At 57.0% G+C, this 16,811-nt stretch overlaps 1 non-coding gene across 1 annotated transcript; it reads left to right on the forward strand.

The window, feature by feature from the left end:
- The first annotated feature begins 7,383 nt into the window (after positions 1–7,383).
- TRNAI-AAU lies at positions 7,384–7,457 on the forward strand. Its single transcript has one exon. It is a non-coding gene; the product is annotated as a tRNA-Ile (tRNA).
- The last annotated feature ends 9,354 nt before the right edge of the window (positions 7,458–16,811 follow it).

The following is a 16,811-nucleotide window of genomic DNA, read 5'->3' on the forward strand; positions in this document are numbered from 1 at the left end:
GCACGGGGGTGAGGGCTCTGGGGTGCAAGAGGGGGCTCTGGGTTGGGGGGGTTCAGGGCTGGGGCAGGGGGTTGGGGTGCAGACTTACCTCGGGCGGCTCCTGAGAGCTCAACGTGCTTGACTACCCTCTCTCTTGGTGAACTAGAGTAAGTTTCCCCCCGCTCCCCTCCTGCTGGGTGACTGAGGCCAGGGCCGGCACCAGCGCAGCAAGCAGGTGCTTGGGACTGCCAATGGAGAGAGGCAGCATGTCTGGCTCTTCGGCGGCAATTCAGCAGCAGGTCCCTGCTGCTGAATCACCATTGAAGAATGAAGTGTCGGTGGTAGAGCTGCCACCGAAGTGCCACTGATCGCAGCCTTTTTTTTTCGCCACATGGGGCAGCAAAATTGCAGGAGACAGCCCTGACTGATGCCCACTGGAGATAGGTCTTTGGTCCAGTTGGTTCAATGGACTGGCCGCTATAGGTTGGGGTCCTAGAACTTAACAGTCTGGCTAGAGATTCCTGCGGGTTGACCTGATGGTTGGGTTTCTCGCTGCTTCACCTGATTTCCACAACTTTGGTCCCTGCAGCTGTCACACTCTTCCTCTTGCCCACATGGCGCTTGAAGAAAGGAGTGCCAGGGTCAGGTTTCATAGTCAGGGAAAGGCAGGAGGGAGGAAGAGTCCCAGGCTGGAGCCGAGCACCTCTCCTCCTCTGGGCACCTAGGACAGAGGTGGCTGGTGCTGACAGCTCCAAGGGAAGCTTAAAAGCCACAGAGCAACCAAGGGCAGGGCAAGAGGAGGGGAGAACCATGCCTATGCGTGGCCAGTAGACAGCCACAGAGACACCCAGCCAGGCTGCTCCCTGCTCCCTGCTCCCTGCCATGCCAAACCCCCACTGAAAACCACCCATAGCCAGCAGCTGATGCTTTGTGGCCAACATCAGAAGATGGTAGGAAAGCAGGGCCAGCCCCCCTGGTGGGGCCTCTGACCGTTCCCACTCATGGTGCTCACTTTGGCAGTGGGGCAGGAGATTTTATCCCAAGAGGCTTTTCCCCAGCTGGTGAGAAGCAGAGAAACACCCAGGCTCCCAAGGTGCTATTTAGCAAGTACCCTCCAGCACAGGGACAGGCGCACACTTGGAAGAGGGAAACTGCTCCACACGCTAGCCCGGGCAGCCGCCCATTTTCTTTGGCAAGTCAGGAATGGCAAAGGCGAGACTGGAAGCACCTGGGGCTCATGCCCCAGCCTTTGTGACGCCCCCCCCCCCAACTCCTTCCCGGGGCTCTAGCTGAAGGCAGAGCATTGGCCTGAGTGGCCAAGAAGAGGTTCCAGCCCTGAAGGGAGCAGGACTTTCAGGACAAAGGTAAAATTGCACAAGCACAACCACGAAGGGACTCGAACCCTTAATTGCCCGATCTGAAGTCAGATGCCTTAGCCATTAGGCCACGTGGTCACAGGAACAAAAGCTTTCCAAGCAGTTATTTGGAAAAGGCAGACACAGTGTTTCTCACGTCCTCTACTGAGTGGGGCCAAGACTCTCTGGGCACAAGAAGTCGAGTTCCCAGCGAGATGTGAGACAATTCTCTGCAGCCAGGTACAGGACTTTGGCAGGGAGGCTCAGGCATGAGGGATTGGGGTGCAGCGGACAGACCAGCTATCTAGGTGCTTAGATTTGGTCTCACTGAGGAGAAGGAGGAATCCTGCTGACAGGCAGTGGCTGTGGAGAAAAAATGGGATCTCCAGGCTGCTCAGGTCTCCTTCTTCCAGCTCCTCATCTGGCTGAGCTGCTCCACCTGCCTGGACAAGTCCTCTGCATGCACAGCAAATAGCCCAAGAGCCATTTCTGCCCAAACCTGTGCTGGGGGGTGAGCTTCTGTCTTCCCTGTCCCATCTGTGCTAGAGCAAACCACTAGATTGAGAGACACAGTCAACAACGATTAAGGCTAAGATTATATAAAGGGGGGTCACAGAATTTGGGACTTTCAGAGATCTCAGTGACATTTTCCAACTCAGCCCTGGTGCAGCAAGACTGGAGCTGTCGGCCGGTGGGGGCCTCACAGCTATCAGGCACCAGTGTCGGAAGGGGCTCCCACAGGCCCATGCCACCACGGATGGACCCCACAGCTCTCAGCTACTGTGGGTGGATCCCAGAGCTCCCAGCCATGGCGGGTTGTGCTGATCGGGTGTCCGCACTAAGCTCGGCATCAATATGGTGATCCCGGGGAAGCTTGGGCTCCCCAGGTTGCCTAAGGAGGGGTGAACCGGCCCAGGTCGGAAACAGAGCAGGTCAAAACTCCCGTGCTGATCAGTAGTGGGGTCGCGCCTGTGAATAGCCCCTGCAGCGTAGCCTGGGCAAGACAGTGAGATACGGTCTCTTTTTAGACACCCCCCCACCCCCGCAGAGACTTTATGGGGGGATGGGAGCACCCATTGTGGGGATCCTGAACTGGTGGGAGGGAGGCACCATGTACCAGGGATCCCGAAACACAGAACAGGGACACCCACACACCAGGTGTCTTGATTTACAAACTACAAGTGATGATGAATTCACCACCTCCCTTGCGGAACTTGTTCCACTAGATAATTAGCCTCACGGTAGGGATTTTCTGACATCGACTGCGAGCCAATGGGGTCTTGTTCAGTCTTTGTCTGGTGAATTAAAGAACCCTTCAAATCACATAGTCTCCCCTCTGGGAATTTGTAAAACATATTTAAACCAGTGATTAAATCGCCTCCAACCTCAAATGAAATCAATTGAGCTTCTTCAGTCTCTCGCTGGAGACATTTTCCTTGTTTTTAAAGGCAAAAATCCTGATCTTTCCAATGGGAGCTGCTGCTTCAATGTTCAGTTTGGGGAGGGATTTGGCTGCACTCAGAGATCTGCCCGCGGGTCAGAATCTGCGATCCGAAGGGTCGAACGCAAACAGCGTTTAGATGGGACCGTTAGTGCCGCCCCCGTGTGGCCAAAGGTTAGAACTGACCAGCAGAGTTTACAGCTGGAGCCTGGGACGCTCCTGAACAAACTGGGCCCAAAGCCTCTCGCGTGGGACCCTCGCTGTGCAGCAGGAGGCGGAGGGAAGCTGGTTGTCAGGGCTCAGGGCTGCACCCTGCCATGCTGAGCCGGTGTCTGTGCTAAGCTCGGCATCAATCAGGTGATTCTGGGAAGTTCGGGGTCCCTGGGCTCCCACAGGAGGGTGAAGCAGGTCACCCCTGGAGCAGGTTAAAGCTGCAGGCTGACAGTGGGGTTGCTGCCCCTGTGAACAGCTGCTGTAGCACCGCCTGGGCAGGACAGGGAGAGCAAGTTATACCCCCCCCCCAGCCTGTATCGGGGGATGGGAGCACTCACACCCTGGGGACCCACCCACCAGAGATCTACAGGGGGGAGAGTGGCACCCACACACCCAGGATGTTGTAGGGGGGGACAAGGGCATCCACACTCCGGGATCCTCTGCAGAGGGACGGACACCCACACACCCAGGATTCTGTATGGGGGGCAGAGGTACCCGGACACCTGGGCGGGGGAAGGAGGCACCAAAACATCCGGGATCTTACCTGGCAGGACAGCGACGCCTGCAGCTCGACATGAGGCGGGGGCGGGGGGAGCAGGAGCATTTCCCAGTTCCAGGCTGTCCCCGTCTGGCCAAGGCACAGAGCTCACAAGCAGAGTTTAAAGCTCCAGCTGCCAGGTCACAAAACAAGCCGGGCTCCGTGGCTGGTGCCTGTGATCCCAGATCCTGGGGAGGCTGAGGCCGAGACCAGCGGATCACTTCAGCTCAGGAGTTCTGGGCTGCAGGGGGCTGTGCCGATCGGGTGTCCGCACTAAGTTCAGCATCAATATGGTGATCCCAGGGAAGCTTGGGGTCCCCAGGTTGCCTAAGGAGGGGTGAACCGGCCCAGGTCGGAAACAGAGCAGGTCAAAACTCCTGTGCTGATCAGTAGTGGGACTGCGCCTGTGAATAGCCTCTGCAGCATAGCCTCAGTGAGATACAGTCTCTTTTTAGACACCCCCCATAGAGCCTGGAGGGGGGGATGGGAGCACCCACAAGCTGGGGTTTCTGACTTCGGGGGAGGGACGCCCCCCTGCGACACGGATCTTGAAAAGAGGAACAGTGACACCCACACACCACAGAGCCTGGATGGGGGCAGGGGCACCACACACGGGAGCTAGTTCATGGGGTGGGGGACACACCCGTATGCTCCATTGCACCATTCTTAATGAGAAGAACGGGGGCATCCGCACAACACGGATCCTTAACGGGCGGGGGGACACCCGCACACTCCACTATTAACCAGCAGGGACAGGGGCACCAGACACCCCCAGTAGCGTGGAGAACACCCACAGCCACCGGATCCCTCATGGGGGGTAAGACAGAGGGGATTGTAATGGGGCCCAGCGCACCCACGCACCAGGGATTGTTAAGGGTTGAAGGGACAGGGACACCCACACACACTGAGATCACGTCCTTGGAGGAACGCAAACCCTCCACAGAAGGACCTGGTCTGTTCCACGATGGCAGCCCAGCCTGGGTGAGTCAAAGTCTCTTTTTATACAGGCACGTCCCAGAGATCCTGACTAGGGGAGAGAGACACCCACCCCCCAGAGATCCTTAATGGTCTAGGGTGCACCCACACACCAGGGATTCTTATGGGTGGGAGGAATGGAGACAGCCAGACACACTGAGATCACTTCCTCCAAGGAGCCTGGGCCAGACAGGGAGACACAGTCCCCCTTTACAGATCTGCCAGACAACCTGCCTCCCACTCCCTCCACACAATGTTCTTATCTGGAGGTGAAGCCAGGGAAACCACATGGAGGATTCTTATCTGGGGAACTGGGGGGACCCACTTACCACCAGGGATTGTTAAGGGCAGGAGGAACAGGGACTCCCACCTCTGCAGCATGGGGGTGGGTCGCCTGCTGGGATCATCGGGGCATATTTCACCTCGTCAGTTCCCTGCCATTGCCTTGGGGGACCCTTGTTCGCTGCCTCTGGCACCCAGTTTAGCCTCCTTCCTGAGGCTGAAACGCTTTGATCTATCTAAGGTCTGTAGGATCAATGTGTGTCATGGTGTAATTCTGTGTTATTCGGGGGTCAGACTAGCTGAGCTAATGGCCCCTTCTGCCCTTAAACGCCATGAAAACATTTCCCTGGTTTCTCCTTGCGCCTGCCAGACACCACGGTGAGGGGCCCAATAGAAGATCCTGGACACCGCGCTCTGGCTCTTACGTTACTTGGGGACGTCAGCGCTTTCCTAGCAAAGCTGCTGCTAAAGCGCTGGATTTGGGGAACGGTTCGGCTCCGATTCAGAGATCTGCCTGCGGGGTGTGAACCTGCCACGAGAAGCGGGAAACGCAACCAGCAACGGGAGGCGTTGGCTGAGCTCCAGGCTGCCCCCGTGTGGCCAAAGCTTAGAACTGAGCAGCGGAGTTTAAAGCTGGCGCTGGGAGGGACCTGAACACGCGGGGCATGAAGGCTCCTGCGTGTAACGCTTGTTGGGTGGGCAGCTGAGTGTAGCTGATTGCCGGAGTTCAGGGCTGCACCCTGGGGTGCTGAGCAGGTGCCTGTGCTTAGGTTGGCCTCACTATGATGGTTTCTGGGAAGTTTGGGGCTCCCCCCTCACCAGAGAGGGGAGCCAGGCCAGGAAAGGAGGCTTTCAAAACTCTGGTACGAATTGCCAGTGGGACTGCCCCTGTGAAGAGCCGCTGCAGCCCCGCCAGGGAGAGCCGGTCTCTCTTTATGCAGCCCCCCCCCCAATTCCTCAGGACGAGGGTTGTGCTCAAAGATCTGTGCCCCGTGTTTTAACCTCCATGTGAAGCGCACAGTGCAAATAACCCTCAGCGCATCTGCTCAGTTCCAGGCTCCACTTCCACCGGCTCAGGCAAGATGGTGCAGAGGAGCCCCTGGGTGGCTGTGGGCCTGGGGAGGATGGCTTTTGATTTTTCGGCCTGACCGCTACGGGCAGCAAGGCCAAAAGTCAGATGGCCGGCTCTCCCGTCCACCACGCTCATCAGCAGCCCTTAGTCGACAGGCTCGGAGAATGCGGGCAGCGTCCCCCACTACCTCTCGCATGCAAAGCGAGCGCTCTGCCGCTTGAGCTAATTCCCCGCAGCTGGCCTGACTCTCAGGCACCGGGCAAAAAAAGGCAAGGGCTCTGTGGCCTTAAGCAGAACACAGCCTGAAATGGGGGGGAGGTGGGGCGCTACCCAGAGCTGGGAAATGGGGTCCGAGTCCCAGCCACGCTCCTCGGCACAAACACCAACGCTCCCTCCCTGGAGTGTGTCTGGGCTGAGAGTTAGCCCCTGAAACAAGCATCAAGCTGCAGAAGACAACGCAGGGATAGATCACTTGACGATTGCCTGCTCTGGCCATTGCCTCTGAAGCGCCTGGCACCGGTTACTGTCAGAAGACGGGATAGTGGCCTAGATGGACCATCGGTCTCACCCAGGAGGGCCGTTCTTATCTTCACCACTTTCCTCTAACCCAAGCAAAGCCAGGAGCAGGCCCAGCTCAGCAACTCTAGCAGGCTCCCTGGCCCCTGGCCCAGCATACAGCAAAACGACCCTGCCTCCGCCAGGATAGACAGCCACCGACTCCCTCTTCCAGACCAACGCAGCCCTTCCCCGCTTTGGCTGTCTCCAAGCTGTCTGCGTGCTCTGCTCTGCTCCACGGCTGCCATGCTGCCTGAGATCAGGAGGCTGCGAGGTCTCACGGTCTCAGCTGAGCTGGTATCGCGTGCCACCCCGCCCATCTCCTCATTCTCTTCATGGACCCCTGGGATGTGAGTAATTCTGTATTTGAGTGGCTCTCCCTCCCGGCCAATGAGCTTGGCGTAGACTAGCAGGGAGGGAGGAGGAAAGGGATTGTGCTCCAGTGAGAGCTCAGAAAGAAAGGTGCAGGTCCCCCACTAGAGCCCAGCCCAGCAGAGCAAAGCAGAGCAGAGCACAGCAGAGCAGAGCAGGCTGGAGAATGTGTGCATGGGTCTGACTACTTCTCCCATGCTCTTCCATTTGAGCTAACTTCTGCCAGCTGTCTCCAGCCTCCCAGTCAGCGCAAGGGGGAGAAGGGCCGGGGTGGAAGAGCTTTGTGCTGAGCAAGAGCTGGCCTTTTGGGAGGCCAAGCGGGGAGAGGGATGGAGGCCACTGGAGGAGCTGAGCAGGCTGACTGTCCATGGCTTCTAAAAGAAGGGCAAGAAAAGGTCCCGGGGCTGCCTTGCCGCTGGAGAATGCGGGTATTGATCCTGCTGCCTCTCGCATGCAAAGCGAGCGCTCTACCACTTGAGCTAATTTCCCTACCTTGGCAGGTGGCGTCTTGATCCATTCATTCGATAACGGAGGCCACATCATTCCCCGCACCAGCCGGTGACTCCTTCCAAAAGGGTCAGGCAAAAGCAGGCATCCTCTAGGCTGGTTAGCTCAGCTGGTTAGAGCGTGGTGCTAATAACACCAAGGTCATGAGTTCAAGCCCTATGCTGGCCACTCCGGGTGCAGGAGGGAGCGGGTGGCTTCTGATCTTTTGGCTGACTGCTAGGGGTGGCAGAGGCCAAAATCAGGTGGGCTGGGAGCGGGCAAGAGCCCTGCTGGGCGCGGGTGCAGGCGCTGGGCAGGACGAGGCTCCGGACACCTCCTGGGCTCCTCGCTCCACCTGCTGCCTGAAAGGAACTTGGGCCCGGGGAGGAGACGGGTGAGCCCGGCCGGCTGCCTTCCAGGCTCATAGGAGGCCAGGCTTGAGCTGCCCGCCCGCGAAGCCAAAATTGCAGGCCTGCCGGCTCACCCCCATTGTCCACAGAGGGTTGACCTGATGGCCCGAATTCTTGCCGGCCGCCAGCTCCACCCAAATGGACCCGACGCCGGATCATGCTCCCCAGCCCAAGCCACAGAGGAAGGCTTAATCCTCGGCACCCCAACCTAGGGGACAGGCTTCACACTCTGCCGGCGCAGGGTGACCTTTGGGACTTCCCTGGACACCATCCTCCCACCGCCCACAGCCAGACCCCCCAAGCCCACCCCTCCGACAGGAAGGAGCAGGAGGACCACTCCGCCCAGGGGCACCACCACTCGAAGTCAGCTTCACTTGCTTTCTCTTCTACCCCTTTCCTCCCAAGTTATGCGCGCCTCACGGGAGCCGGCCCTGGGAAGACGCAGGCACGGCACTCTGACTGGCGCAAGCCAAACGCCCACACCGAGAGTTTAGCACGGGCTCTGGAGGCACTGGAGGAACCCCATGCAGACGCACTGACGGAGCTAAGCTTTACGGCCAAGGGTCCTACCTGTGCAGAAAGCCAACTTGCTTGTGAAAAAGACGCCTCTTTCGGCTCCCCTTCCAAACTTCCAAATGCCTCCCAATGGGAAAACACACCCACTGAAACACCCAAACAGTCCTAACGCTGGGGCCAGGTGAAAAAGAAAAGCAAGGAAAAGATTTCTAAATGGCCACCCTGCCAGAGTCGTACAGCTCCGCAAGTGAAACCCGTGGGAGGGACATTACACAGAAAAGGGGTATGGAAAGCTGCCCAAATTGAGATGCTGTGGAAAGCTACAGCCCCATCGCTACTCCTACTCTGCACACTTCTTGCAACAGCTGATGAATGGCCAGGTGCTTTTCGCATCCAAGCCCACACCAGGGGAAGACCTTGAGAAGCTTCCCGTGGCTTGCCTGGTTCAGCTGGTCAGAGTGCGGCACTCGTGGAGGCAAGATGGTGCAGAGGAGCCCCTGGGTGGCTGTGGGCCTGGGGAGGATGGCTTTTGATTTTTCGGCCTGACCGCTACGGGCAGCAAGGCCAAAAGTCAGATGGCCGGCTCTCCCGTCCACCACGCTCATCAGGAGCCCTTAGTTGACAGGCTCGGAGAATGCGGGCAGCATCCCCCACTGCCTCTCGCATGCAAAGCGAGCGCTCTACCACTTGAGCTAATTCCCCTACCTTGGCAGGTGGCGTCTTGATCCATTCATTCGATAACGGAGGCCACATCATTCCCCGCGCCAGCCGGTGACTCCTTCCAAAAGGGTCAGGCAAAAGCAGGCATGCTCAGCTGGTTAGAGCGTGGTGCTAATAATGCCAAGGTCATGGGTTCAAGCCCTAGGCTGGCCACTCCGGGTGCAGGAGGGAGTGGGTGGCTTCTGATCTTTTGGCTGACTGCTAGGGGTGGCAGAGGCCAAAACCAGGTGGGCCGGGAGCGGGCAAGAGCCCTGCTGGGCGCGGGCGCAGGCGCCGGGCAGGACGATGCTCCGGACACCTCCTGGGCTCCTCGCTCCACCTGCTGCCTGAAAGGAACTTGGGCCCGGGGAGGAGACGGGTGAGCCCGGCCGGCTGCCTTCCAGGCTCATAGGAGGCCAGGCTTGAGCTGCCCGCCCGCGAAGCCAAAATTGCAGGCCTGCCGGCTCACCCCCATTGTCCACAGAGGGTTGACGTGATGGCCCGAATTCTTGCCGGCCGCCAGCTCCATCCAAATGGACCCGACGCCGGATCACGCTCCCCAGCCCAAGCCACAGAGGAAGGCTTAATCCTCGGCACCCCAACCTAGGGGACAGGCTTCACACTCCGCCGGCGCAGGGTGACCTTTGGGACTTCCCTGGACACCATCCTCCCACCGCCCACAGCCAGACCCCCCAAGCCCACACCTCCGACAGGAAGGAGCAGGAGGACCACTCCGCCCAGGGGCACCACCACTCGAAGTCAGCTTCACTTGCTTCCTCTTCTACCCCTTTCCTCCCAAGTTATGCGCCCCTCACGGGAGCCGGCCCTGGGGAGACGCAGGCACGGCACTCTGACTGGCGCAAGCCAAACGCCCACACCGAGAGTTTAGCACGGGCTCTGGAGGCACTGGAGGAACCCCATGCAGACGCACTGATGGAGCTAAGCTTTACGGCCAAGGGTCCTACCTGTGCAGAAAGCCAACTTGCTTGTGAAATAGACGCCTCTTTCGGCTCCCCTTCCAAACTTCCAAATGCCTCCCAATGGGAAAACACACACACTGAAACACTCAAACAGTCCTAACGCTGGGGCCAGGTGAAAAAGAAAAGCAAGGAAAAGATTTCTAAATGGCCACCCTGCCAGAGTCGTACAGCTCCGCAAGTGAAACCCGTGGGAGGGACATTACACAGAAAAGGGGAATGGAACGCTGCCCAAATTGAGATGCTGTGGAAAGCTACAGCCCCATCGCTACTCCTACTCTGCACACTTCTTGCAACAGCTGATGAATGGCCAGGTGCTTTTCGCATCCAAGCCCACACCAGGGGAAGACCTTGAGAAGCTTCCCGTGGCTTGCCTGGTTCAGCTGGTCAGAGTGCGGCACTCGTGGAGGCAAGATGGTGCAGAGGAGCCCCTGGGTGGCTGTGGGCCTGGGGAGGATGGCTTTTGATTTTTCGGCCTGACCGCTACGGGCAGCAAGGCCAAAAGTCAGATGGCCGGCTCTCCCATCCACCACGCTCATCAACAGCCCTTAGTCGACAGGCTCGGAGAATGCGGGCAGCGTCCCCCACTACCTCTCGCATGCAAAGCGAGCGCTCTGCCGCTTGAGCTAATTCCCCGCAGCTGGCCTGACTCTCAGGCACCGGGCAAAAAAAGGCAAGGGCTCTGTGGCCTTAAGCAGAACACAGCCTGAAATGGGGAGGGGGGGCGCTACCCAGAGCTGGGGAAGGGGGTCCGAGTCCCAGCCACGCTCCTCGGCACAAATACCAACGCTCCCTCCCTGGAGTGTGTCTGGGCTGAGAGTTAGCCCCTGAAACAAGCACCAAGCTTCAGAAGACAACGCAGGGATAGATCACTTGACGATTGCCTGCTCTGGCCATTGCCTCTGAAGCGCCTGGCACCGGTTACTGTCAGAAGACGGGATAGTGGCCTAGATGGACCATCGGTCTCACCCAGGAGGGCCGTTCTTATCTTCACCACTTTCCTCTAACCCAAGCAAAGCCAGGAGCAGGCCCTGCTCTGCAACTCTAGCAGGCTCCCTGGCCCCCAGCCCAGAATACAGCAAAACGACCCTGCCTCCGCCAGGATAGACAGCCACTGACTCCCTCTTCCAGACCAACGCAGCCCTTCCCTGCTTTGGCTGTCTCCAAGCTGTCCATGCTAAACTCTCGGTGTGGGCGTTTGGCTTCCGCCAGTCAGAGTGCCGTGCCTGCGTCTTCCCAGGGCCGACTCCCTTTTTGACATTTCCTTTTTCTCTGGCACAGGGAGTGACCTATGTCTGGATTCTCCCTGTCTCCCATCAGGTGTTGGGATGGTGAGTGAGAACGAGGAGGAGAATCCCCAGCAGGAAGATGCTGAGCAATTACAACCCACTGCCCCGCTCCTGCACTCCCTTCACCCCTCACCACTGTGCCGCGTCCTGCACCCACGTGGGGACACTGACCTGTGTGCATGGAGCAGCTGGCATTGCTGCCCGCTCCTCCCTGGAATGCTGCTCCTCCGGGCACCCCGAGGGGCTGCGGGGGCAGGGTGATAAGCAACATCATCCGAGCTCCCTGCATCCAGGTCACTTTCCTCAGCCGGGCTGCATCAGGGGAGGGCAGAGAGCAGCAGCTTCTGATGCTCCCCTCACAGCACAGCCCAGGTGGGGACAGTGCCAGGACGCATGGAGCACATAGTGTGGCTCCTCGCTCCCCACAACCCTCTATGGGGCCATGGATGAGCATTGGGGGCAGGGGAGAGCAGTGAGCACCTTTGCACTGGCACATGGTGCCCTTTGACCCCTGGAGCCCTGGGCGGCTGCCGGGGGCCCCACCCCTAAGGCCGGCCGGGCTCCCCAGCACGAACAGCAGAGACACAGGGAGACTGGCCACCCACTGAGCAGTGGTAGCCTGGGCGGCTCGTAATGGAGGCTCGGGGGGCTCAGCCTCCCCAAACCTTGCGTCGCCAAGGGGGCAGTGGGGCCCATGACTAGGGGCCCTGGCCAAATTGGGCCCCCCTGGAAAAGTCTCACCCATGTCAGCCCCAGGGCTGGAGGAGCTCCCACTCCCTGCTACGGCCCGGGGGCTGCAGCAGGGCACAGAGCTTCTCTGGTCTCGGGGCCGCAGCGGGGCCGGGGCAAAGGAGTGATAGGGCGGGGCCAGTGGGGGAAGGGGTGGAACAGAGGTGACAGTGGGTGGGGCCAGTGGGGGAAGGGGTGGGACAGAGGTGACAGTGGGTGGGGCCGTGGGTGGAAGGGGGCGGAGCCACAGACAGTAATGGGGGGTCATGGTTCCAGTTCTGGGGCCCCGCACTTGTTCTCCCTTTCCCTGGGCTTTGGCATCACTAGCCCCTGCTTAGCCAGTAGGGTTCAGTGGTTCCCAGAATGTGGGGCATGACTCCTAGGGGGACACAGATGAAGGTTCATGGGGGCACCTCAGGGCCCAAGCCAGCCCCCATGGAGGGCAGGGAGATAACACCACTCAGCCCCACTTCTTCCCCAACCCCACCCTCAGCCTGGGCCCCTGACTCCCATCCTGGCCTTGACCCCCTTACCCCTGTCTGCACCCCCCTCCCCAGCAAGCAACAGCCCCACTCCCAGCCCCTGTTTTTGACAATGGCTTCCGAGGGGCCACAGCCATGGATGTCCTCAATCACATCTATGCAGTCCAATGAAAGCTATTCCTCACCCACCCCTCCCTCCATCAGGACCGACTAGGTATGTCCTGCTGCCCTTCACTCATGCAGGAAGGATAATAACATTTCATTCCACTCAATCCTAAAGTGATTTGTAACCCACCACCAGCCAAAACTGCTCATTTTGGGGAAGCGGCCCCATCATGCTGCATAGCTAGGCAGAGTAGGTGTGTCTGTGTAAACACAGTTTGTTCCTAAAGTCTTTCCCCCAGCTCATTCAGCCCGTGCTTATGCTTAGTATTTAAAAACTCCATATTGGCCCTATCACTGCCGACCTTAGATTTCTCCTCCTGTCTGCTTTTTTGGCTAGTTCAGGTGAGGTGGCTGAGTGGTTAAGGTGAAGGGCTGTTAATCTAGTGTGCTCTGCATGCATGGGTTCAAATCCCTTTCGCATAGGATGTGTTTAGTCTTCAGACCTTCTTTATTTATAGACAACCATCTACCCCTTTGGTACAATGACAGATCAAACTAAAACCTTCTCAGAAACTCAGACCCTCCTTGCTTTAAATAAAATGTCTAAATCCCAGATTTTTAAAGAAATTCTCTAGTCCCATATTTCTTAGTTTTTATCTCAAAAGGGAACATCCTCATCATCTCCCCCAAACACCCTGGGACCTGCCCAAATTATTAAAATACCCTCAACCCGAGCAAGGCCAGAGCAGTGAACCAGAGCTAGTGTCTAGGCCAAGCTGTTCTGAAGGAGGCAACTCCAACATTTTCTCCCTGCTTCCCTTGGCAAGGCCTGACTGAGAAAACAAAATTCCCCAAACTGAAAATTTTCTGCTGAGAACCCAATACTAGTCTGTTTGGAGACTGGTTTGAATGTATTAATATTAATCTCTTCTGATTTCTGAGTCAGTTCAGTCCAGTCTTTGTCCTCCAGGTATGTTTCCAGATGTTGAGTTGTGGGGGAGAGAGGCCAAGTCATGATGTCTCTACCCTTCTTTCATAGTTTCTTCCGACTTGCTAGGAAGCTCCTTTGCTACGATGTGAGTCAAGCAGTGTCCATTGTCTCTGTGCTATCTCGGAGAAGTCTGCATTGTACACAGTTCCTGGGATAGTCCTTGGGAGTGTGGATACCTTCAATGGGCCAGCAGCAAGTCTGGCTCCTCCCTTGTCACACCTGAAAGGCTGGTGGGGGGCATTTTGAAACCTCATATTTCAGTAATGCACACAGAGCAAAACTTCATAACTTCCCAACCAATGCGAGCACACACAATCCAACAAGATATTAATGTTCAACAGATCAAGACTTTTGAAATGACACCTCACCAGGCAGACTTTGTACAAACCATGTCATCATTATATGAGAGTGGTGAATATGGGGCTTCCAGGTGCTGCTTTGAGCACAGCATGCCACACCTGGGTTTACACTGCAATGGAGACGTACCTTAGAGTCCATCTCTCCTGGGAAAAAGATGGCAGCAGGGCTGGCCTGGGTCATCTGACTTGGGCTCCTAGAGCTAAAGCTGAGAAGCTAAAAACTGTGGTGCAGATATTTGTGTTCACACTGAAGCCTGGGTTCAGAAACCCTCACTCCTCATGGGGCCTCAGAGGTTGGGTTCAAGCCCATATGTCTGCACTGTAATTTTATAGTCTTGCAGCCCAAGCCCCATTACCGTGAGTCAGCTGACCCGGGCTTTGCGACAGGTGCCCTGGGTGTGTTAATCACAGTGTAGACATAATGTTAGGCTACGTCTCCAGTGCAATGAAACACCCTCAGCTGGGCCGTGTCGGATTAATCAGGGCCATGTAGCTTGGTCTGGAGTAAAGTTGCAGTGTCCGTGTCTGGGCTCAGGCTCAGTCCCCTGCTCTAGGAGCCCAGAAGTTTGGGAGGGAGTTTAGCAAGTGGAAATGGTAAAACCGCAGGGGAGTATTACCCTGGACTCAATGGCATTTCTCCTTTGTTCTGTCTGCTCTGAGGCAGGGACAAAAACACATCCTGCTGCATTCGTTATTTCATAGGGTGGTTTAGGATTTTCATTCTCAGACACTGGGCACAAAGCAGGACTCAACCCTCGGCATAAACTAAATGAGCTGCCCACAGATTCTGGCAGCTGCAAAGAGCCATTTGGTGGGAGAGCTCAGACCTGCCCCTGTCCCAGAGGGAGGGGGTCATCTGTGAGGGGACTGGGCCACTGACCTATCAGCCCCTAACTCCCAAACTTTCAGTAATTCTATTATCAGTGCCTGTGAGTGTAATTTAAACCATAAGAAAAACCACACTGGGCTAGACCAAAGGTCCATCTCACTCTGAATCTTGTTTTCTGACAGTAGCCAATGCCAGGTGCCCCAAAAGCATCTCAACAAGGCACCACTGGGAGTTGAACCCAGGATCTCCTGGTTTATTAAACAAGGGCTTTAGCCAGCTAAGAAAAGCAAAAGTGAATCTTGCCTTAATAGGCCGCTGACAAAAGCATCCCAGACAGAAAAGCAACAGGCTAAAAAGAAACCCAGCAGCTGTTGAAGTAGTTTAGCTGGACAAGATTAAAGGTCTGTGGTTCAATCCCAAGCTTGGGGGGGCTCTTCTTTCCCCCTTTCTGCAGGGCTGGGCTATTTTCTGAAAGTGCAGCAGTTCCTTTAACTGCCACAAATCCCTCATTTCAGGCTATGCAGCAGGAAAAGGCAGCAGGGGCTTCTGCACCGAGCTGGCCCACCTGACCTTTCATTCTTCTCTTGCTCTTTGTCAGCAAGGGGAAGAAAAAGAAGCTCCCCTTCAAGCAAGGTTCAGAAGGGGGACGTAAGGATGACTTCCTGAGCACCGGCTCCAGTCCTCTGCTCTACCAGCTGACCTATCGAAGGGCTGCCATCACTCGCTCTGTTTCCCCATTGGTGTGTGTCAGGGCAAGCACCAGCCAAGTAAATAGAGTTTCTGTAGTGTCATGGTTATCACATTTGCTTAACATGCAAAAGATCTCTGGTGCAGAAACATGCTGGCTTCCTTTTCTCAGATCCCCTTGCTGTTCAGGAAGGCGCTGCTCCTTCTGCTCTTGGCCTGTCCCTGGGATAACTCCAACTCTCACATGAGAGACGGTGCTGACGTCAGTGGAGAAAGCACCTTGGCATCAGTCTGGAGAACCTAGAGGAGTGCGGCGTGTCACCTTTTGGAGGCTTGTGGCTTGGCCTCCTCTGCCCTTGGAGGTTGGCCTATAGATTGATGGCTTTAGAGGCAGGGGTTGGGCTGGCTGTGAGCAACTGGGATCCAGGAAGCCCCCACCTGCCCTTCTGAGGGCTGAACCCATGGAGATGCAGTTGGCTTCTGGGAGATAGACCCCGGTGCCTGCCTGTTGGCATCCCAGGGATGGCTCCTTGCAGGCCAGGAGAAGCGGGGTCCTGGGGGGAAGGAAAAGAAGCAATGGGGAGGCGGAGTGGGCTCCTTTCTGGCCGAGATGGTGGGCTGTGGGGGGTCTGGAGTTGCCTGTAAGCCATAAGTGGACTTGGTGTAGTGAAAACTGCTGCTCCTTTCTGGCCGACCTGGGGGCACCACTGACAACTTGGGGGTGGGGGGCGGGGGGCTGGCTGTGAGCAAATGGGATACAGGATGCCCCAGCCTGCCTCACCAGAAGCCGAGTCTTCTTCTTCTCTCCTGCCATGGGGAGCCCAGCCTTAAGCCTGCCCAGCACGTGCTGCAGCTCAAGAATTAAGCCTTCCTGTGTGGCCTGTGCTGGAGCTGACCCTGGACCCCTGTGGGGTGCTGCTGGGGGAAATCACAACTGCAAATAATTCTGGCCACAAGATCAACCCCTTGGATCGAATGGGGCAAGCTGGAGGCCTGGTGACTTAGTCTGTGGAGCCAGCAGGTCAAGCTGTTTTCCCGCATGTGGGGGAGGCAGCCACTGTGGTTCGCCCTTCCTGCGGTATGATCCAGGGGTGCCAGGCTGCAGAGCTGGGGGGAATTGGCGGGAGGCTCTTTATCTATCGTTAGTTTTGTGAGTGGCTGGGAGAAGCATTCCTGTAACTCAGTTAGATGTGTCCCAACCTGTGGATGTCTGTGTAAGTGCAATATGTGCCAGAGATTCACAGCATCACAGTGTGAGAGGGAATCCAGGTGGTGGGACATAGGGGTCCTACTGTTGAGGTGGTATCCTGTAGATTCCCTCACAGACTTTCAACAGCCACAGCAGATGTTCACTGAGACACAGAGCAAGATACCAAATAGTGATCTCCAGGGCCTGCAGACACCAAAGAATGAGAAATTCTGTACACAGAGAGGACCCTGATAGTAGAAAATGCTTTTGAAAAAGCCCCT

Source organism: Mauremys mutica, chromosome 14, assembly GCF_020497125.1.
Source record: "Mauremys mutica isolate MM-2020 ecotype Southern chromosome 14, ASM2049712v1, whole genome shotgun sequence".
NCBI classification, from domain to species: domain Eukaryota; kingdom Metazoa; phylum Chordata; order Testudines; family Geoemydidae; genus Mauremys; species Mauremys mutica.